The 23233-nt window shown below is 45.0% G+C and overlaps 1 long non-coding RNA gene across 1 annotated transcript in view; it reads right to left on the reverse strand.

Moving 5' to 3' along the window:
* LOC126987899 (uncharacterized) overlaps positions 1–23233 on the reverse strand; it is a 380175-nt gene that overhangs the window by 126285 nt on the left and 230657 nt on the right. Inside the window, exon 6 of the long non-coding RNA XR_007741271.1 lies at positions 17310–17343. This is a non-coding gene — a long non-coding RNA (uncharacterized LOC126987899). The remainder of the gene's footprint in view (positions 1–17309; positions 17344–23233) is intronic.

Genomic DNA, 23233 nt, shown 5'->3' on the forward strand with positions numbered 1-23233 from the left:
CGCCATCACGAAGGATAATCACAAAATTTGATCGCTCCTTTTTTGGCATCTTTTCCTTTTTTTTCAGATCGATTTTTAAGGGGATTTTTTTTTCTATTTTTTTGTTTCACCCTCCTACTGCCTCCTTTAGGGTGTACCAGAAGGACGTCCCTGAGCCCCGTTAGCCACCACACCCAAGACGCGAGACGAGAGGAGCCGCGCACTGACCAACGTCCTTCCTGGGTCGTGAAATGTTCCTCCCACGACACGACTCTTACGGCGAGGCTGACCGATCGATCCTTTCACCCGCTCGCTGTTAAAAAGGGACGCTAAGAGAAGGTGCCTTCGTAAGCTTACAAAAACCTGATTCTGGACCGTTTGGCAGTATGACGTTTATATGTGTTTGAAAAGGTTAAGTCGGCCATAATTTCGGTATGGTACAGTCCGTAATGAGACGAGTGTGTTAGGTGAGTGTGCCTCTAAATATAAATAACAAAGAGAGAGGTTTTGTCCTTACTTGCTGACCTGGATATGTGTAGAGAATAGTTAGAGCAAGGTGAGATGTGTGGCGTGATGTGTGGGAGGGTGAACGCGTGAGATACCGAGGTCTTAGGCAGTCACGATTTGTAGGTTGATGCGAAGGACTAAAGTGAAGGGGACGGATTGATCGGCTGGAGGTGATGGGACGAAGCCAAAGCAAGTCAGGGCTGGACAACTGATTGATGGGGTTGGGGTATGGTAATGGCTGGGCTGGGGGATGTTGGCGGCGGGGCTGGGGCATGTTGGCGGCGGGGCTGGGGCATGTTGGCGGCGGGGCTGGGGCATGTTGGCGGCGGGGCTTGGGCAGACGCATACCTTTCACTCAGGACCCCAGACAGCCCCTGATCGAAGGTGCCGCGTCATGAAGGTGTCAGTGAGATAACGTGGGCGTCAGTGCCTGTATCTGCTTGTCACTGCCCTCTTTTGGCGGCACTCAGGGACGACTGGAGACTCAGGGGTAGAGGGAGACTGGGGAAGTTGGAGAGTAGGGGAAGGAAAAAGAAGGAACGAAGAGGTCGGATTAGCAGGAGAAAGTAGGGGGAGGCTACGGGACGCTGAGAGACTGGGTTTGAACGGAGGTAAGTAGAAAATAGAGAGGTAGAAGTATCTAGACTGGGAGCAAGAGATAGGGAGACACCAATTTTATGGGACGAAAAATTTAGATTGTAAAACTTAGTGCAGAAAAAGGAGGAAGAGAAGTAAAATCAGCAAAAATAGACTCAAAAGAGGAGGTAAGCAGGAGGAGGAGGGGAGAAAGAGGAGAAGGAGGAACAATAAGAGGAACAGTGAGAGCAGGAGAAGAGAATAAGGAGGAGGAAGCGATGAAGGATGACAAGGAGGAAAATGAAGAGAAAGAGGAAGAGGAAAAAGAGAGAAAGGGAGGGGGAGGACAAGGAGGAAAATGAAGAGAGAGAGAGAGAGAGAGAGAGAGAGAGAGAGAGAGAGAGAGAGAGAGAGAGAGAGAGAGAGAGAGAGAGAGAGAGAGAGAGAGAGAGAGAGAGAGAGAGAGAGAGAGAGAGAGAGAGAGAGAGAGAGAGAGAGAGAGAGAGAGAGAGAGAGAGAGAGAGAGAGAGAGATTAAAAAAAATGAAAAGTAGGAAGAAAAAGAAGAGGGAAGAAGGAGGAAGATGAGAAGGAAGATGGAGAGAAAAAGAATAGTAAAGAAATGAGAAAGGGAGGAAAAACAGGAGAAGGATGAGGATGAGGAGGAGGAGGAGAACGAGGAAAAGAATAAATAGGAAGAGGAGGAGGACGAGGAGGGTTGGGCATTGGTGTGAAGGCAGTGGCATGATGGTGGAGTCACACAGGGCCTTGGCGGGGCAGCCTTGACGAGCGTCGAGACCAAAACACGACTGCCTAAAGTTGGCGGCGGCGGCCCTCACCTCTCCCCCTCCTCCTCCTGCTCCTCCTTCTTTCCTTTGTTCTGCTTCTTTTATTTCTCCCTTCCTTTGTTTTATTTACTATTCTCAGCCTCCATCTCTTCTTCCTCCTCCTTTTTCCGATCTTTTAATTTTCTGTCTATTTTTTTATTTTTTTTTCTTTTTCTTCTCCATATTCTAATTTCTTTCTTTCTTTCTTTCTTTCTTTCTTTCCTTCTTTTTCTCTTTCTTTCTTTCTTTCTTTCTTTCTTTCTTTCTTTCTTTCTTTCTTTCTCTCTGTCTTTCTTTCTTTCTTTTTCCTCCTTCCCTTTCCCCTGTTGCCTTTTAGTCCTCATTTTCCTTGTTTTACTTCTTCTTCTTCTCCATATCTTCTTCCTCCTTCTGATTTTTTTTCTTTTTCCGTCATTATTTTTTTTCTTCTTTTTCATCTCTGTGTTATGATTCCTTTCTTTCTTCCTTCTGTTACTGCTACTCCTCCTTTCCTTTGTTCTATTTCCCCTTCTCCTCCATTTCTTCTTCTTCCTCCTTTTTCACTTTCTGTTTTTCCTTCTCTTCTTTCTTTTTCTTTCTTTTTTTATTCGTATTTTTCTTCTTTCATCTTCTTTCCATTTTCTCAATTCTTTCTTTCTTCCTTCTGGTGCTTTTTTTTTCCTACTTTTCTTCATTTTCGTCGTTGTTCTCCTCATTCAACTTGTTCTCGATATTGTTCTTCTCGTTCTCGTCATCCTAGCCATGGTCTACTTCTGCTTCTTCTTCTTCTTCTTCTTCTTCTTCTGCATCATCTCCTCTATTATCTTCTTCTTCTTCTTCTTCTTCTTCATCTCCTTTATCTTCTTCTTCTTCTTCTTTTTCTTCTTTTCTTTTTTTTCATCTTCTTCTTCTAGTTCCTCTACTTTTCTCTTGTTCTTCTTCCTCCTCCTCCACTTCCACCACCTCCTCCTCCTCCTCCTCCTCCTCCTCCTCCTGCAGCTCCTCTTTCTCCTCCTCCTCCTCCTCCTTCTTCTCCTCCTCCACCTGCAGCTCCTCTTTCTCCTCCTCCTCCTCCTCTTTTTGTTGCTCATCTTTCTTGACAAAGTTTTGCGCGTATACAAAAAAATTCGAAAAGGGAATAACGAAACCAAAATAGAAAAAAAGGCATCGAAATATAGAGATGTTAAACGCAGCCAAAACAACAACAACAACAACAAGAAAAAAAAAACAAAAAACAGAAAAGAAATACACACAAAAAAAAGAAACAAAAAAATACATCCAAAAAAAAAAAAACGTTAAGTAATAAAATGGAGAAAGAAAGGAAATAAAAAAAAGATAAATAAAACGTAAGCATTAATGGGACTAAGAGAGGCAGGCAGGTGTGTGGGAGCGGCCAGGTATCCATCACTTATGCACCGTCCGCGTCCCGCCACACTGTCAATTAGCCCTCCATCCTCACCTGTCCCCGTGTTTGGGCTGACCAGACCCGCTGCCCTCCTTGGGATGCGAGGCGGGAAGAGGAGGAGGAGGAGGAGGAAAAAGAGAAGGAGGAAGAGAAGGAGGAAGAAGTGGAGAAGGAAGAGGAGGACGAAGAGGAGGAAGAGGAGGAGGAGGAGGAGAAAAGCAATAAAGTATGAGTGGAGGACGAGGAGATTGGATAAGACAAAGATGTTGAATGGAAATATGGAGAAAATGTAAAGAGAGATAGGGAGAAAGACATAGGTTAAAAGAGTCGTTCTCAACTTCCTTCTATGTCCCACACACCTATACATCAAATATTTGACTTATGTTCGCACTCCTACAAAAATACTATCACATTTGAAAGTGAAGGAGCCTTATTTTTAATTCTTAACCAAAAATTGAGCCTCACACAACACTGCGGGAGAAAAAAATGATCTTTGAATAAATAGCTTTAAACTAATTGCATTAAAATCAAACATCAATTAGGCAGTTACATTAAAAGTCATTCTGAAATATTAAATAAACAAGAAAAGCAATCCTCACGAGCCCGTCATTGTCGAAACCACGAAAACTCCATCTCACAGTCCCTTTAAGAAAAAATCACTAAAACTAAGGAATAAAGGGCGATGAGGGAGAATGAGATGGGGAAAGAAGAAGGAAATAGAGGAAGAAGTGAACTAGTATGAGGAAGTGGGGCAGAGCGGCAAGGTGAGGGAAGGGAACGAGTGGGAGGAGAATTAGAAGAAACAAAGGATGTATGCCATGAAAGAGGAGATGGAACAAAAGCAAATGGAGGAGGACGAGGAGGCCGTAAAAGAACAGGGGAGGAGAAACAAGGGGTGAGGGTGAGGGGGGCACCAGTCCATTGACTATCCATACATCAGCCATACGCCTAAACGGGCCGAGTGAGCCGCCCTGAGCAGCGTTGAGAGGCAGAGTGGTCCTTGAGAGGCCTCTGGAGCAGTGGGCAAACACCCCTCACTGCTGACGAGGCTGCCGGCCTGCAAACTGTGACTAAGTGAGGCAGGATGCTGAGGGGGGCGGGAAAGGGAGCGGGGGGGGCGGGGGTGAGCTGTAAGGACGGGCTGGGTAGGGGATAGGGTGATGAAGTTTGAGGGGATGAAGGGTTTGGTATGGGTTGAACAAGAGGGGGGGGCGACTATAGGTATTGGGGGTGAGGGGAGGATTGAATGGGTTGTGTGGTGGTGATGGGGTTGAGCTATGAGGTAATGAAGGATTTGATAGGGATTGAGGAGATGTGGGGAAAACTATAGGTATGGGGTTGAGGGGGGGATAGGAGGAGCTGGGTGGTGGTGATGGGAATGAGCTATTGGAATGGGATGTGAGGGGAGAGCATGGTGGATTTGACAAGGGTGATTGGAATGGGATGTGAAGTGAGAGTGTCGTTAACTTGGTAGAGTTATGGGAATGGGATGTGAGGGAAGGGTATGGGGAACTAGACAAGGGTGATTGGAATGGGACGTGAAGGGAGAGCGTCGTTAACTTGGTAGAGTGATGGGAATGGGATGTGAGGGGAGGGTATGGGGAACTAGACAAGGGTGATTGGAATGGGACGTGAAGGGAGAGTATGGTAGACTTGGTAGAGATGATAGGAATGGAATGTAAGAGTAAGGTGAAATAGGTGAAGTTGACAGCAGTGGAATGTGAGAGAGTGCTGGAGATGAACTGGAGGGCAAACTAGAGGAGGCTTGGGACGAGATTCTTGAGGGAGATGTGGGTTAAAGAGGGAGGGTCTGTAAGGTGCAAGGACCATGAGGCTGCAGAATCTTGCTGGAATGTTGAGGATAAACTATGTCACAAGGGCAGAGGCTTGGGAGAGAGGGGTTTTGGGGAGGAGTGAGAATGAGAAGAGCTATTAAAAAATACTATAAATAATAACCAACATTAAGCTTATTATCGTTGTTCTCCAATTAATATCTAAAGTAACCGTGGGAAAAAGACTTTAGGCATAATCCGTTAACACTGAAAGCTATGGGAAGAAAGTATAGATAACAGGAGAAAAGTGCGAAAAAATTATTGTAAATTCATGGGATTTAGGTACGATAAAGAAGAGGAGGAGAGGGAGGAGGAAGAGAAGGAGGAGGTGGCGGGGTGGAGGCAGAAAAAAAAGGAGGAGGAGAAGGGGAAAGAATGATGACGAGGAAGGGAGGCGGGGGTGGAAGAGGGAAAGAGGAAGGAAGAGGAGGAGGAAGAGGAGGAGGAGGAGGAAAAAAGGAGCTATGCACTGTAAGTTGATCTATATACAGCTGCTGTAACTTCAGCCTTAATTAACATAAATCAAGAGTTACTTGCAATGCACTGCTATAACAAGATAGTAAAAACAATGATTACAAAATATACCTCAAAGCAACTTGGGCCATCATTAAAAGAAATAAACAAATAATTAACACCCTATGACTCCTTTCCAATAGTAACGCCAAATAACACTAATAAAGGCTAAATATGACTAAAGAATATTGACCCAAATAGAAGAAACTCAAAGAACACTCGAACTCAGCCATACACTTTCTGAATCGTTTCAAAAGCATTTCTACATCAAGAGTTCATAGGGAAGAAAAGTGATAGACGGTAACACTGGAGATAGACAGATAAACAGGGATTGATAGACAGAAAGATAGATGTGTGTGTGTGTGTGAGAGAGAGAGAGAGAGAGAGAGAGAGAGAGAGAGAGAGAGAGAGAGAGAGAGAGAGAGAGAGAGAGAGAGAGAGAGAGAGAGAGAGAGAGAGAGAGAGAGAGAGAGAGAGAGAGAGAGAGAGAGAGAGAGAGAGAGAGAGAGAGAGAGAGAGAGAGAGAGAGAGAGAGAGAGAGAGAGAGAGAGAGAGAGAGAGAGAGAATGATGAATATAAATCACAACCTTGATGCACTCACAGATAAACTTAGATATGCATATTTTCTTAATGATCAGGAGCGTTAGGGAAAAGGTAACGGTGAGAGAGAATAGCTGGAAGAGGAGGGAGAGGAGGAGAGGAAAGGGGGAACGGCAGGGAGGGAGGGGAGGATAGATAGGTGAGAGAATGAAGGACAAATACGAGAGAATAGAATGACAGGGAACGAAAAGGAGGTGATAGAGTGATTAATAGTGTGAGGAGAAGGAAAGGGTGCTAATGAAGAGAGAGACAGAGGAAACGGCAGGAGGAAAATAGGGTAGGAGGAAGAGGAAACGAAAGGCAGAAAAAGGATAATTAATTTTGTAAGGAAAAGTGACAGAAAATGAGGAAATGAGAGAGACGGGAGAGAAAATAGACCACAGAGAGAGAGAGAGAGAGAGAGAGAGAGAGAGAGAGAGAGAGAGAGAGAGAGAGAGAGAGAGAGAGAGAGAAGGACAATGAGGACGAGAAGGAGAAAGGGCGGGTATGAAGATTCAGGAGGAGGAGGAGGAGGAGGAGGAGAGGAAGGAAAGGGAGATGGAGGGGATGAAAGTAAATGGGAGGAGGGGGAAACGAGGGAGGAGGAGAAGGAGGAGGAGGAGGAGGAGGAGGAGAGTTAGATAGGCATCACGCCCTGACATGTCAATTTACCTCCCGCTGTGGCACCGTCAGAAGCGCCACCATCAGAAGCACCACCACCGCCACCGCCGCCACCACCACCACCACCAGCACCGTCAACACCATTACCATACGACTGCACCGACTACCAACAACTCCCCTGTTCCTCCTGCAATATCCCCTCCCATCACCATCACCATCACAATTAACACCACTTCAGTATCCCTTCAAAAGCACCATTATCAAAACCCTTTCCTCCGAACACTATTGCTGCTCTCAACACTATTACCCCATCACCACGTACAGCATTAACTACGATCCCCTCTACTATTACTTCAACCATCATTACAATCCCTTCTCCACAATCACCACCATCATCACCACCATCAACTCCACCATTACATTAACAGTACTAACTTCAATCCAAACTCTCTCTACTACTACTACTGCTACTACCACTACTACTACTACTTCTACCAACCACCACCACCAATAACAAAATCACCCTTACCATCACCACCACCACCACCATCGCCACTACAACGGGAATCGAAGTCGTGTTTGGCAAAGAGTGATGGGGCGGACGGTAGTGAGTTAAGACTGCCCACTGCGGGTGATTGGGGCCAGGTGGGGGGTGAGGGGGAAGGGGGGAAGTGGGAAGGGGGTGGTAGAGATGGGGTAGAAGGGGAGGAAGAGAAGACGGTGGTAGGGAGGTTAGGTGAGGGCGGGGGAGGTGAAGGAGTGTTGGGGTCTGGAGTGAGAGGTGAGAGGGAGAGGGAAGGGGACGAAGGGAGAGATGAGGGAGGACGAAAGGGGTGGTAGGGAGCTGGGGTGGAGGCGTGGGGTTGAGGGGGTGGAGGGTGAGAGGGTGGAGGGAGTCACGGTGGCTGCCCAGACCCAAACGTGTCCTCGGCGACTCCAACAATATCAAGCAGCATCTGTTTCCCTTTGTCTCTTGGGGAGTAATAGTTTAGTTTCTCTCTCTCTCTCTCTCTCTCTCTCTCTCTCTCTTATCGGCGTGGGCAATTTATATCTTTCACTCACTTTGAGAGAGAGAGAGAGAGAGAGAGAGAGAGAGAGAGAGAGAGAGAGAGAGAGAGAGAGAGAGAGAGAGAGAGAGAGAGAGAGAGAGAGAGAGAGAGAGAGAGAGAGAGAGAGAGAGAGAGAGAGAGAGAGAGAGAGAGAGAGAGAGAGAGAGAGAGAGAGAGAGAGAGAGAGAGCATGCGCAAGCGCACTCACAAACAGGCCGTGCATGAGAATTAATGAGGAGGAAATAAATGGGGAGAGAGAGAGAGAGAGAGAGAGAGAGAGAGAGAGAGAGAGAGAGAGAGAGAGAGAGAGAGAGAGAGAGAGAGAGAGAGAGAGAGAGAGAGAGAGAGAGAGAGAGAGAGAGAGAGAGAGAGAGAGAGAGAGAGAGAGAGAGAAAGGAATAACGTATGTTTGCTTTACCCATTTACTCCTACCCTCCCTCTCTCATTCACTCCCTCAGGCATCCATTCACTCACTTCCTCCCCATTCACTCATCCTCCACAGACACACAGTCGCCTCAAGGTTCATTCAAACGACTTGAGGGTGTGCTTGCTTGGCGTGTCACGATCCCTGCCGTAAACACGGAAAAAAATATCCACAAAGCAGTAATTGACCACCGTCCGGACTTTGGCGCTCTCACAGACTTGGATGCTCCACAGAATTCGGCAGCCTGAAGGATGATTAAGCTTACAGAGCGAGGCACTCGGGTATTTATTCAAAAGTGAGTCTTCTGTTGAAGGTAAATCTACACGTGATATTATATATGCCTACTATTTAGACTTTTATCCTTTTTGAAAACTCGACATCAAAGAGTAATCTTATTTATGAATGACTTCTTACATAACCACCCCCGTCACCACCTCCACTATAAGGAACGCCATAAGCAACAAAACACACTTACATTTGTATCCCAGTCTCAATGAAAACAAGCCCACATACCACATGACTTTCCCGTTTAACCTTGAAAGTATAAAAACTTCGGTGTTATTCTAGATTGTCACCCGTCTCAAAGCCACGAACACCTTGGCACTCCATGAAGGATTTAGTGTCCAAAGAACGCATTGCAGTTTTGCTTTGCCGTCGCAAATCACTCTTTTTCGAGATTTTTTTTTCGTAAATATTTACGTCAGTATTTTTTTTTTTTTTTTTTTTTACGTGTTCACCTATAGTGCCGGTAGGCTTTCTTCAGGGGCCTGGTGGTCGGCCCAAGCCCGTCATGGCGCAGGCAATTTTTATAGTGGTGCCATTTATTCTTCGCTCATGCTGCCACCCGGAACTCATTCTTGATTCACTTGGACGGTTTCTTCTAGAGTCCGGGTTGATGGGTGGTCTTCAGGACAGCATGTGGGTAGTCTTAGGCCACCTGGCGGTGACTGAAAAATCCCAGGTGGTAGCGTGGGGATTCGAACCCGCGTCGTCCAGCACGCGGTGAATGCAGGGCTTTGAAAAGTAATTTTATTAGTGATTTAATGAATTGCGACAAAAACAGTTAGCAAATTATTTCATAGCACACCGAAAACTACCAGAAAAAAATAGTTTCGTCCAACAGTGTCCCACCAAAACTTCAACACATTACGTAACACAGATCGGCAATGAAACACACTAATCCTTAAAGATGAAATACAACTAAGTGCTTCAATAACATAAGCACCAAGGTCACCGTACACACAGGAATGCCAGCCCAAGAATGACTTCACAACACATGTCCAACACAATGCAATACTAGCACAACACGGCAACACATTCCTTCCTTCCTTACACATGACACGCGGCAATCAAACACATTCCAATCACACACACACACACACACACACACACACACACACACACACACATTCACTGCAAAAGACCACCATGAATAGAAGCAACAAACGGCGCCCGCTAACTCTCCTCCTTTTTCTTCTCCTCCTCCTTCTGTTACTCCTCCTCCCACTCTACCCCTTCACCAACCCCTCCCCTCCCTCCTCCTCCTCCACTAGTAGACCGCCGGCGCCGCGTCCCCTCCAGACTCAGCGGCGGGGACGAGGAACACAAAAATACTCCCGGCTGTTTGTGCTCCTCCGTCAGGCCCTCCAGCCGTCACCAAGCGAGGCGCCAAAAGAGGGCTCCGCGGCCGCCACCAGAAGCCCTCTCAATGGTTCGTGGTTTCCAGGAATGGCAGAGAGGGGCGGGGCGGGGCCGGGTGGTGTTTGGATGGGGAAAGGGGGCTAGGAAGAGGTAGGTACGGGAGGGTGGGGATAGGGTGGGGAGAGGCGGGGAGGGGCCGAGTGTGTGCTCAGGGCCCACCGGCGTTTCATTTGAGACAGACAAAGAGGCTTCAGGTGGAGTTTGTTGTGGTCTTGAGTCTTCCAGTCGCCGCCACCACCCTTACTACCGCCCCTTTCTCCTCCTCCTCCTCCTCCTCCTTCTGAGCCACTCCTCCGCCGGCCCATCCCCCTGTCCTCTCTCCACCCGTGTGTCGCCTCATTTCGCCTCATTAGCACCAGACTTCTCTCACTCCTCCTCCTTTTCCTCCTCCTCCTCCTTCTCCTCCTCCTCCTCCTCCTCCTCCTCCATTTCCTCCTCGTCATCCATAGCAAGAACAAAACATTCTACACTTGAAGCAACAGTTAGGGAGGATGACAGATGGTAAGTAAGTGGTTTTGGGAAACTGTAAATAGATTGTCCTCCTGCAGACTCCATCATCCTATGCCAAGTCTTCCTCACTAAGAGAGGTCAGTAATCACCACCGCAAAACAAACAGGGGTTTCTTTATTTCTCGCCTTACTTAAAAAAAACACAAACCTCACATACAATTGGTGTCTTATTTGCTTATTTGGGACACACTATTACTAAAAGAAAATTAATGTGTTGGGTGTGTGATGGACGACGTGTCCTGAAGACCACCCATCAACCCGGACTCTAGAGGAAACCGTCCAAGCGATTCAAGAACGAGTTCCGCAGGCAGCATGTAATAATGCGAGATTAATTATAAATAACTCGCCTGCGCCAGAACGGACTGGGCTGACCAGCAGGCCCCACCTGAAGAACCGACCATCGGCGCAACAGGCAGCGACGTAAAAATTAAATTGTACAAGTAGTAAAAAAGAAAGCTAAAATATCACAACAGATAATTGCTTATTGGTATTATTGGAATAGGGAATGACCCAGGAAGAGAGACTTTGCAAGGTACGTATAAGCCTAGTATTCATGTGCTTACTCTTATCTCTAGCCTAACAATACATAACAATTCTATAGATTTAAAAAGAGGATGATCGACGATTGACGGTTGACGTTTGTTAGGAAAGGAACCTAGAGAAAAACAGGAGGTGGTGATGGTGGTACCAGTTTGGGGGGTCGATATGAAGTTAGTGGTGGTGCTGATTGTAGTTGGGGAATTGGTGATAATGATAGTGGTAGTGGTGGTGGTGGTGGTGGTGATGGTGGTGGCGGTGGTGGTGATGATGCTGATGGTATTGTGGCGCTGGTGATAGTAGGAGTGGTGTTTGTGGCGGTGCTGGTGTTAGTGGTGGTGATGGTGGTGGTGGTGGTGGTGGTGGTGGGTCTTTGTTTACCTTTTCTGGCACGCAGTTTGCCGGGCACAGAGAAGGAGGAGGAGGAGGAGGAGGAGGAGAAAGAGAAGAAGGGAGAGGAGGAGGAGGAGGAGGAATAGTAGGTGGAGTAAAAAGAGGAGGAGGAGGAGGAAGGGGAGGAGGAGGAGGAGGAGGAGGAGGAGGAGAAAGAAGAGGATAACTATGAGGGGAGGAGGAGAAGGAAGGAGGACAAAGAGGAGGACGATGAGGAGGACAAGGAGGAGGACGAGGACAAGAAGGAGGACGAGGAGGAGGACGAGGAGGTGGACTAGGAGGAGGAGGAGGAGGAGGAGGAGGAGGAGGAAACATGGACTAGCAGGCAGCAGAAAGCCTGTTGGCTCATTACTAGGCTGCCTGCTTTCAGTGATTTAATCAATCCGTTTGCCATAGGAGTGGCTTGCAGGGAAGGATTAAAGCACTTGTGTACCTACTCTTGGATACGTTTAGTTCACTCCCGATGCAGCAAAGTGGCGATCAATGCGTTTCTTGAAGGAGTTGATGGTCTCTGCGCTAACCACTTCTGCAGGAAGGCTGTTCCAGTGGCGAACCACTCTGTTCGAAAAATAACTCCTGCCGATGTCGGTGTTGCATCGCTCTGCTTGAATTGTTTTTCCGTTGTTTCTTGTTCTCAGGTTAGTTTGTAGCGTGAAGAGTTTGGAGTGATCAACGTTGCTGAGCTTGTTCAGGTACTTAAAGACTTGTATCATGTCTCCCCGCAGTCGTCTCTTTTCCAACGTGAAGAGGTTGAGTCGCTCGAGTCGCTCTTCATAGGGCTTCGTCCTCAGTGATGGTATCATCTTCGTGACGCGGCGCTGTACTCTCTCAAGTAATTCAATTTGGAAACCAAACATGCACGGCGTATTCCAGGTGGGGCCTTACCAGCGAATTATACAAGGATAACATAACTCCCGGCGTCTTGTATTCGAAGTTCCTCGCTATGAACCCAAGCATTGTATTGGCTTTCTTACAGGCGGACTTGCAGTGTTTTGTTTGTTTCAAGTCACTGCTGATTGTGACCCCGAGGTCTCTTTCCTCTTGCACTACATGTAGTGGTTCGCCCCATGTGGTATGTGTGGTTGCTGTTTCTGGATCCGATATGCATTACTTTACATTTGGTAGTGTTGAAGGACATCTGCCACTTTTCTGACCACCGAGTGATCTGGTCCAGGTCTCTCTGGATAATTTCGCAGTCTGCCGTCGTGAGGGCCTTCCCACCCACCTTTGTGTCGTCGGCAAATTTTGAAAGCTTGGATTTTAATCCTAGTTCTAGGTCGTTGATATATATGATGAAGAGTATGGGTCCCAGCACTGACCCCTGTGGCACTCCACTTGTGACCGGGAGCCACTCGGAGGCCTGTCCGTTGAGTACAACTCGTTGTTTTCTTCCAGTGAGCCAGTCTTTGATCCACGCTGTCAGATTGTTGCCTAACCCCGCCGAATTAAGTTTCTTGAGGAGCCTTTCGTGTGGCACTTTGTCAAAGGCTTTCTGAAAGTCTAGATATATAACATCACTTGGGATATGATTATCCCAGTTATTTGTTCTCCTTGTCTTCATGGGAACAGTTGTTCTCTCTACCTCTAGGAGGAGGAAATGCAGCTGGAGGTAGAGGAGGAAGAGGACAAGGAGAAGAAGAAGAATACGCAGCAGCAGCAGCTGCAGGAGGCGGAGGAGAAGGAAAGCGTAACGGTGAGGGATTCCGTTTGTCACGCTGCCAAGAGGATACCTGAAGAGAGGAGGAAGTGGAGGTAAGTAAGAGAGAGATAGAGAAAGAGAGTGGGGGTACTCTCTCTCTCTCTCTCTCTCTCTCTCTCTCTCTCTCAGGAACACTGCCATAGTTGGGGTCATAATGATCACAGACGTCTTCACTTGGAAAGCTTTCACTTCCTTCTCTTCTACGTTGACCTCCTCCTCCTTCTCCTCCCCCTCCTATTCCTCCTCTCACTAATTCTCCCCTTCCTTTCCATTCTTCTTTTTCTTTTTCTTTTTCTTCTTCTTCTTCTTCTCCCTCCTCCTCCTCCTTCTTCTTCTCTTTTTCCTTTTGCTTTTCCGTTTACTTTTACCTGACCTGCCGCTCGTGCTGAAAGCTTGAAAAATATGAAAGGAAGAAGCAACAAGAAAAGGAGGAGGAGGAGGAGGAGGAAAAAATAAAGACGAGGAGGAGGAGGAGGAGAGGAGGTTGATCGCTCTTTACACACATCAAAATTATTTGCTCGTCTTAATCACTATTGCCTCCTTTCTCCTCCTCTCTTTCTCTCCTTCCACGTCTCTTTTCCTGACAGATACAAATGACAGGTTAAGCTAATCATTAACTTGAACTTCACGTCATCAGGATATTCATAAGCAGCTCATGTGTGTGGGAGAGATAGAAGAGATAGGAGAGATATTTTTCTTCAGTATTTAGTCAAGAATAAAAAAAAAATTGTAAATATAAAGAATATGAAAGCGAATTAAAAAAAGATACTATAAATTGAGAGAGAGAGAGAGAGAGAGAGAGAGAGAGAGAGAGAGAGAGAGAGAGAGAGAGAGAGAGAGAGAGAGAGACTGACAAAGAGGTGATAGAATGAGGATGAATCTTTGAGGCTGAAATAGGAAACAAGTATTTGGCGGAGGTTGGGAGGACTCGAGGAGGAGAAGAAATGGTCACGTGGGAAGAAAAAAAATAAAAAAGGGAAGGAAAAATAAGAGAGGAGAGGAAGGTAAGCACTTGAAGGGAGACAAAACGAGGCAGGAAGGGACCCTCTTGACTCCCCTAACCCCCCTTCCTCCCTTTTCCTCCCTCTTCTACCCCAGACTCTCCCTTCCCTTCCTATTTTCCTACTTTTCATCCCATCAATTCTCTTTAACATCCCTAGCCACCTCTTTCACCGCCTGTTCCTTTCCTACTTTCTCATTTCCATTTTGATGCCTATGTTTGCTTTTTACTCTCTCTCTCTCTCTCTCTCTCTCTCTCTCTCTCTCTCTCTCTCTCTCTCTCTCTCTCTCTCTCTCTCTCTCTCTCTCTCTCTCTCTCCTTTCATATTATCATACTTTAAAAATTACTAATACAGCCTCTTCCTTTTCCTCTTTCCTCCTCCTCCTTCTCCTCATCTTCCTCCTCCTCCAATTCTTCCTCTTCCTTCTCCTTGCCCTCCTCCTCCCAGCCTCGTGCATTCAATTCTCAACCTTATCTTAACCCAACTTCGTCTTAATGAACCCTTTCGTTTGAGAGCTGTGATCCTGGCGACAAGGGAGGCGGAGGTAAGACTTTTTTTCTTTTTTTTATAGTTAAATGACTGATCTCAACAACATGATGCACTCCCAAGTCATATATAATTACCTTGTTAGTCAATGCAGAAGGAATAATGGTAAAGCACACCCTTACTTTCCTTCTAAGATTAAGGTATAGAAGCCTCAATCAGGAGCTCATAAAACTTCAGTTCTAATACTGACAATTTGAACATAAGTGAGAGTCTCATATCTCTCACTGCAGAGCCTTTGGAGGTTCTTAACATCGCCATATCCATTGTATTAAATGACTCTTTGCTAATGAATAGGCCTCCACAAGTTCTCAGTCAAGGTTGAGCGAATGAAGCATCATGAAGGTAACACGTTGGCTGCATAGATAGTCTCGTGGTCAGTCGTTCTTTATACTTTGGGTCAGGCGTGATTCCCCCTTCACGGAGGGGGAGAGGAGGGTTGGCCTCTGCTGTTGGGGTACACTCGGCCCTTCAAAAAGGAAGTAGGAAACGAGAGGGAGGAATTATGTGGAGAGTTATGCCAGAGTTAGGTTACCCTTTAACGCCACTCTAGAGGTTCGGTCAGTGTTTATCCACCCACGAGATCTCCGTGAAGTCTCCCTGTAGATGGCGAGAGACTACGAACCGGGATTCTATAAGGAGTGGAATGGAAACCAAAGCAGTATGGGGTACGTGGAACCCAATTTTATTTAAGAATTCCTAACCTGAAGAACGACACTTTACAAGCACTCCATCGTATCTGGGATCTATATTCAGCAAGGCAGGAGTGTAACGGGTAAGGGTGAGGACAGGAAGAGAAGGGGGAGGAAGGAGTGATGAACTGACTAAGAAAGGAGTAACGAGGGAAGAGAGTGAAAAAATATGGGTTGATAAATATGGAAATATCGATAGGCGTAGGAGGTGATATACCGATGACTAACGAATTTATTGATCGGATAAAAAAATGAAAAGGCTAAGAGAAGAGAAAAAGACAAGGTAACAGTACAACGATGAATGAAAGCGTACCATATGTGAGACTTTAGGAAAAAAAAGGTGAAAGAGATAGTGATGAAGAATAAGTGTGTGTGTGTGTGTGTGTGTGTGTGTGTGTGTGTGTGTGTGTGTGTGTGTGTGTGTTTATTTATTTGTATCTCTAATATAGAGTGAGTTAGGTGCAGTGAGGCAGGTGGTGAGGCGGGAAGCGACATCATCAAGCAGTGTTCATGTTAAGTGGGTCGAGCCGGGCAGGGGAGGGAAGGGGGAACATCGGAAAATTTGTTGGATGGTGGAAAGCTGGAGACATGGAGCAGACTGGTGAAGAGAGTTATGTGAGATATATTGGTTCGGGGGTAGTGAAGGTGCATGGAAAACGAGCACATCCAACTAACTGTGCGTGGATGTGGATGGGTGGATAGGTGGAGTGGAGCAGGGGTGCGGCGTGGCTGGGTGGGTGAGGCAAGGTAAGAGCAGGCACTGGGCACATCAAACAAACATCCTCGCGTGAAATATTCGGCAGCTTCCTCATGCTAATGGTCCGCTACAGGCGCCGACCCCGACTTACGTATTCCCGGCGTGGGAGGCGAGCGGCGGGGAGGAGGCAGGATAAAGAAAACACGCCATTCACTTTGCATATCACGTCCAGGATCAGAGGAGGTCCCTTCCGCCCTTATCTCGGCCACATCCATCCATCCTCCTGACGCCCGCCGCCTCGGACCCACACAGCGCGCACTCAGCGGCGCCACAGTTATGCACCAGCACCGTAATTACACGCCGCCGCTCCCTCCATGGCACCTCGCTCTTCCTCCCGGCTTACGTTTACTTGTATCTCCGGGAGGCGTTGCAGAGGTGTTTGGGAGATGTTCGGAATTCTTCTTCAGCTTCTTTTTCATCCGTTCTTTCTAATCTTTTCCTTAGTTACCGTATATGCATTTTTTTCTTTTTACGGGACGGAATGACGGTGCTTGGATTTTTGTGTAGTACGTTCAGATCCAACCCGATGGAAGGCTCTCTCTTGAAGGGTGGTCGGCCAAGTCTGTTCGTGGCTCTGGAAGTTTTTAGAGGGACATTATGATCTATCCCCCTGCTTGGTTCATGCTACTCTCTGGCAAAAGTTGTTGAAGGTAGGGATGAAGACAGCTGACAGCATGAAAATGGCCTTAGGCGAAACTGAAAGAACAACATCCAAGAAAGAGACGAAGAAAACTCATGAACTGTGTAAAGAAAGGGTGGAAGAATTGGAAGAAGAGAACAAAAAAAAGGAACAATGAAAGGGGTGGAATAAAAAAAAGGTTGACAAGGGTAGAATAAGAAGAGGACGAAGAACGCTTATAAACTGTGAGTGGGAGGGACTGGAAGAGAGAGGGGAAAGAGCGTGGCCGAGCGTTTCGCCGACGGACATATCGCCGAACGGACGCTTTACCGAACAGACATTTTGTCGACCTGACTTTTCGTCGACGGACTCCTCACCGATAACTTCTTTATAACTTTTTTTTTAATTTAGGTCTTGGATAATCGATTCCTTTTCAGTAAAATAGGCACATTAAAGTAAAAACCTGATAATTACTTTTTGTTACACAGAAAAGATAATCGTACAATACAGTAACTAATTTAGTCATAACGTAAGTTTATTTGCAAATAAGTTTTTTAAGACTACTTACCGGCGCAACGTTTCGTCTTGGGAGATTCCACAGTCTGAAGAAAGAAAAAAAAAAAATTCTTAGTTTTCAAATGAAGAACGGAACTAAATATTTACGAGTAAAACACAATAAGATATATTTTATTTTCACTGAGTTGGAGAGGGGGAGAAAGGAGAGAGAGAGAGAGAGAGAGAGAGAGAGAGAGAGAGAGAGAGAATGAATGAATGAATGAATTTGGGTGTTCTGCAAGTTAGATTTTGTCATGGGCGGGATTGTCCTTAAAACTAGGCTACTATTATTATTATTATTTTTTACTATTTCATACGCTAAGAATAAACACACTAATAGGGGGCAATGAAAACTAAGATGAGAAAACGATCACTGATGAACTTAAAAATAAAACAATATAAAGTGCTATAAAGTAAAGAAAACCCACCACAAAAGAAAGGGTTCAAGGTTGAGAGAAAAAAAAATCCCACTATCATGTTTCGGGGAAGCGTGAGGGAGGGTTGGGGAACTGCCGCCACGCATCCTGGAAGACGAGGAAGGCGCAAACACAACACCTTAATTGATCAGGAGCAAAGGTGAGAGGAGGAGGAGGAGGAGGAGGAGGAGGAGGAGGAGAAAACCCAGAAACCAGGATTTTGTAATTGTTTTTATAAGAGTGAGATTACAGACTATTCAATTGACGGTGGTGGAGATGATGATGGTTGTGGTGGTGGAGGTGGTGAGTGTGGATGTGGTGGTGATTTGGGTGGTGTTGGGTGGTGGTGTGAATAAGCCGTCTGAGTCACGAGAGTAACCTCCTCCTCCTCCTCCTCTTTCTCCTCCTCCTCTTCCTCCTCCTCCTTCAATCTTCCTTACCACTTCTTCATCTCACTTTTTTCTATGTATCTCCCTTTTACTATTTTCCACGCTTTCTAATAAGTAACAGTTCTGTATTTCATTTAATCATTCTCTTCCTTCACGTGATGAGCCTAATCTTTGCTTCTCCATTTTCTTCTCTCCTGCTTCTTTTCACGCGGAGGAAATTCTTGAAACATTTTATTTTTGGTACTGAAGAAAGAGGAATAGAAAGAGACAGAGAAGAGAGAAAGTGGGAAGTAAGACAAGTAGACGGTAGGAATGGAAATAAAAAGAAGAGGAAGAAAGGCTCAGACATAATACGTAGCACACACACACACACACACACACACACACACACACACACACTCACTCACAGACCCACATACACACAGATACCACAAAGTCTTGGGTTATTGTATAAATATTTCTCTTCTGGAGCAATACTTGTATCGGATGTCACTTTACAGGGTCACACGCATTCCACTTCTTCTTTTCATTCCTTAATTTTTCGTTCTCTTATAAGGCATTGCATCGAAACAGGAAGAGCGAGAGCAAGAATAATGGGAAAAAATTATTGAGCCCAGTCATTGCAAGAGAGTTAGATTTTTTATATATTTTTAGCAAGCACAAAGTTTGGTATATAATGCATGACACACACACACACACACACACACGGAAGAAGACAAATGGAATGAGAAAGGATAATAGAAATAATAGAAGTCTGAAAATCGCCCCCCCAAAACACACACACACACACACACACACACACACACACACACACACACACACACACACACACACACACACACACACACACACACACACACACACACACACACATACACACACACACACAGAGACAAACACAATGAAGACAGATGGAATGAGAATGAATAGTATAAATAACAAAAGTCTGGGAACAAACACACACACACACACACACACACACACACACACACACACACACACACACACCTTACAAAAACAACAAAAAACACCACCATAACCAAAAACAATATCAAGAACAATCCACACACCACCAGCAACAGCAACAGCGTCTCAAAACACACACCCCGTACTGGGCCTCGACTCTAATCTTATCGCCCTCAGGATCATCTTATCGGCCAGGCGCTGCATTCCGGGATGTTAAACAAAAACACTCCCGCGTGTGTGTATGTGTGTGTGTGTGTGTGTGTGTGTGTGTGTGTGTGTGTGTGTGTGTACTGTTTATTTCTTCAGCTTGTTTTCTCGCACCGTCTCTCTCACTCTCACTCTCTACTTCCCTTCTTCATTTCCTTATTCTTTACCTCCCTCCTTCTTCCTTTTCTCTCCACCCTTCATTTCCCTCTTTAGGCAAGGCAAAAATCTCTCCGACAGTACCTTTCCTTCACACCTTGTTTCCTCCATTCTCTCCTTCACCCCTGTTTCCTCCTCCTCCTCCTCCTCGTCCTTGTCCTCCTCCTCCTCTTCATTGCCTACAACGCACCACCCAAATTCTTGCGGTCCTGGTGCAGTTCCCATTCCTTTTCCTTCCTTCCATTCCATTCCTCTCTTTCTCCCTTCCTATCCCACGTATCTCTATTACTTTTTCTATTTCCTTGCTTTCTTCTTCCATTCCATCTTCCATCTTCTTCCTTTCCCTCTATTCTCTATCTTCTTCCATCTTCTTCCTTTCCTTCTACTCCCAATCTTATTTCTTTCCCTCTATTCTCTATCTTCTTCCATCTTTTTTCTTCTCCCTCTATTCCCTATCTTCTTCCATCTTCTTCCTTTCCCTCTATTCTCTATCTTCTTCCATCTTCTTAATTTCCCTCTATTCCCTATCTTTTTCCTTTCCCTCTATTCCCTATTTCTTCCATCTTTTTCCTTTCACTCTATTTCCTATCTTCTCTATCTTCATCCTTTCCCTCTGTTCCCTATCTTCTTCCATATTCTTAATTTCCCTGCATTTCCTCCCATTACTATTGCTATTTCCGTTTTCTTTCATGTATTTTTTTCTCCATCTCGTCTATTTCCTCCCTGCTTTCTTCTTGATTTCATTTCTCCTTTTTTTTCATATTGTACATTTTTCCTCATCACTTGCATTTTCCTCATCTTCACTCCTCCTCTTCATCTCTCCACACACTTTCTCCCTATTTTACCTTTCTCCTTTTCTTCTTCCCCTTTCCTTCATTCCCTTCTTCCTCTATCTTACATATTTTTGTTTTTGTTTTAGCTGAAATTTTTATATACTCATGATTTTCTGTTCCTGTTCTCTTATTTTTTTCCTTTTATTTTCCTGCTGTCTACTTACCAACTATTCTCTCTCTCTCTCTCTCTCTCTCTCGGTATCTCCATTTTTTTCTTATTTCCATACTATCGTTATCTACATTTTTTATTACGTTACTTACTACACGAGATGAAAAAAGTTTTAAAGGGAAATAAATGCTCAAAAAATGTTATCGCTATTTTTGTACATTCCTTTGCCCCCAGAGACAATAGAATGCATTGCTGTAAAGGAAAATCGGTGGAAGATTAGGATGGAGTAAGCTTGTGCGTGGAAGGTGAGATATAGTTGGGGGTGAATACACTATAGCTGCGCGTGGCTCCGGTGCTCATCTCCGTCGCACTGGCTCTTGAGTGTGGTGTGAAGAATCCATGACCACGGGACCGACATGACTGAAAGGAAGGATGAACAGCTGGGTGCGATACACGCTGACTGCCCGGACAGGGATTCGAACCCGGACCCGCGAATTAGTAGCTGGGCACGCTAAGCACTGCTCCATGGAAGCGCTTAACTTGTATGAAGGTCAGTAAAAAAGGTAAAACAAAATAGACAAACAAAGTGGGAATAGAAAGTAGGATGTAAAGAAAAGACGAGGAGAGGTTAGAGAAAAAATAATTAACAAAACTTCAGGTAAGAAAATGATGATTCAGAGGTACAGGAGAAGGACAGAGAAAATTATTTTGAAAATATTAATGAAAAAAAAAGCCTGACTCACACGAAGGAGTATGAACATCTCAAGGGAATAAGGTAGAAGAGGTGAAGGAGTGAAGATAATTGATAAATATTCACATGAAATATGCCACAAGATTATTAATTAAAGTCAGGAAGAACGTGGAGACAGAGATAAGTATTGTAGAATGAGGTCTTCAATAAAGCGAAAAAAAGGCAGACAACACAAGATATAAATTGAGGAAAACAACTAAAAAAAAGATTAGGAATATTGGAGGAAAAAAACCCGTAAAAAATTGTAAAGTGAAAATGAGACAGGAAATACGACGAGAAAACCCCCCCCACTAAGCAATAAACAAAATATAGAAAAGAAAAATGAAGGAAAAAGTAAGAAAGAAAACATGATGGTAATGCCCGGCCTTCACAGGTGAGCCACGAGCCAGGTGTGCGCGTGGCCCCAGGTAAGTTGGCAGCCTGTGAGCACACTTTCACCGCCTCGTCCAGACTCGCCGCTGCAGCCTCAGCCTCGCCTCTCCTCAGCCTTACACTTCAGAAACAGTTCATTAAAGAGGACAGGTAAATAGAAAGTGGAGGAAAATATGGAAAATGTTATAAAGAATGTAAAGAAGCAAAAACCACAAGGTATACCAACTGAGGAAGATAGAGAACTTTTGTTGTTTTTATTTCTGTGGTCAAGGAAAAAGGTCAAGAGCTAAACGAGGGATAAAAATATGCCCATTTCTCGCTGCTCCTACGCAAAATACTGTCTTAATACTCCCTCGTAAAAGAGCACGTCATAGGAAGGAGCAAAGCAGTGGAATGAAGTCTGTTTCAGAGTTTATGATGCAAGGGATGAACAACGAGATATCTTGGGTAAGCCTTGGATTTGGGTGTCTGCAAATAAGAATGAAAAGCTACGACATTAATGGCAATGATAAATCTGGCTAATCAAATACCAAATGGAAATGATTAAGGGAATTTTCGTTTGCGGACAGTAAGGAAGAGGCGACTGCAACCAAATCTGATTAATGTATGTACCAAGTAAAGAACACTAGCAGCGACAACCAGTGCATGAGAATAAATACTTACCAACAAAAACGACAAAACTACAAAAGCAAAAACGACAATCAGGGAGTGACCAAAGTTATGAAAATATAAAAGGGAAAAATGATTAAACAACTATAGTAAAAATATCAGCTAGGAGCAGTAAGTAGCGGGCTTTTTTTTTCATTATTGTTTTCTCTTTTTTTTTACGCCCTTGTACTGTCTCCTCTGCTGTAAAAAAAAAAAAAAAAAAAAAAAAAAAAAAAAAAAAATGCTGCGCGTGGCCTCGGTGCTCATCTCCGTTCCATTGGCCCTTAAACCTGTGGCATTACACCGGCACGCAGTACAAGTGCAATATCTGGGTCACCACCACAGTTTATCTTTCCCAGGTTACCCCATGTGCCCATTTATCAGGACACCTCTCCTCCCGAAATTGACCTCTCTTTCGGCCACCTCTTTTGATTTTTTTTTTTAGGAGCAGCGAGCAGCGGACTTTTTTTTTTATCATTGTTTCCTTTTTTTGTGCCCTTGAGCTGTCTCCTTTGTTGTAAAGAAAAAAAAATCGTCATGCCAGAATGGGAGGCGTTTTTGGATTAAAGTTTTAGTAGTCTCTCTTGAGTGGCACAATATCATCAACACGATAAGAAATACAAAATAAAAAGAAGAAGTGACATTACGACGATGATTGGGAATAAGAAGATAATGCAGGGAAGAGGCGTTTTTGTGATGAAAATTTTAGTAATCTCTCCTGAGTGGCACAGTATCACCATCAACACGCCCTCCCCCGAACCTTGGCTCCTGTTGGTATGAAGCGCCACAACGGTAACCAAGCCGCCCCAAACACTAATAAAAGGAACCTGTCCACAAGAAGTCCTACCGTTTTAATTTTGTTGTTGTTGTTGTTTATCGCATTGTTGAGGTAGGAGAGAGGCTGACGACAATGTTCATCAGTTGAGTTACGATGAAAAGAGTTGTGATGATGATGATGATGATGATGATGATGATGATGATGATATGGGATAAAAGAACATACTCTAAAAAGAGAAAGGATGGAAATAATAAAAAAAAAATACCACTATTAATGCAACTACATCTGCTCCTCCTCCTCCTCTTCCTACTA

This window comes from Eriocheir sinensis, chromosome 67 (genome assembly GCF_024679095.1).
Source record: "Eriocheir sinensis breed Jianghai 21 chromosome 67, ASM2467909v1, whole genome shotgun sequence".
NCBI lineage: Eukaryota > Metazoa > Arthropoda > Malacostraca > Decapoda > Varunidae > Eriocheir > Eriocheir sinensis.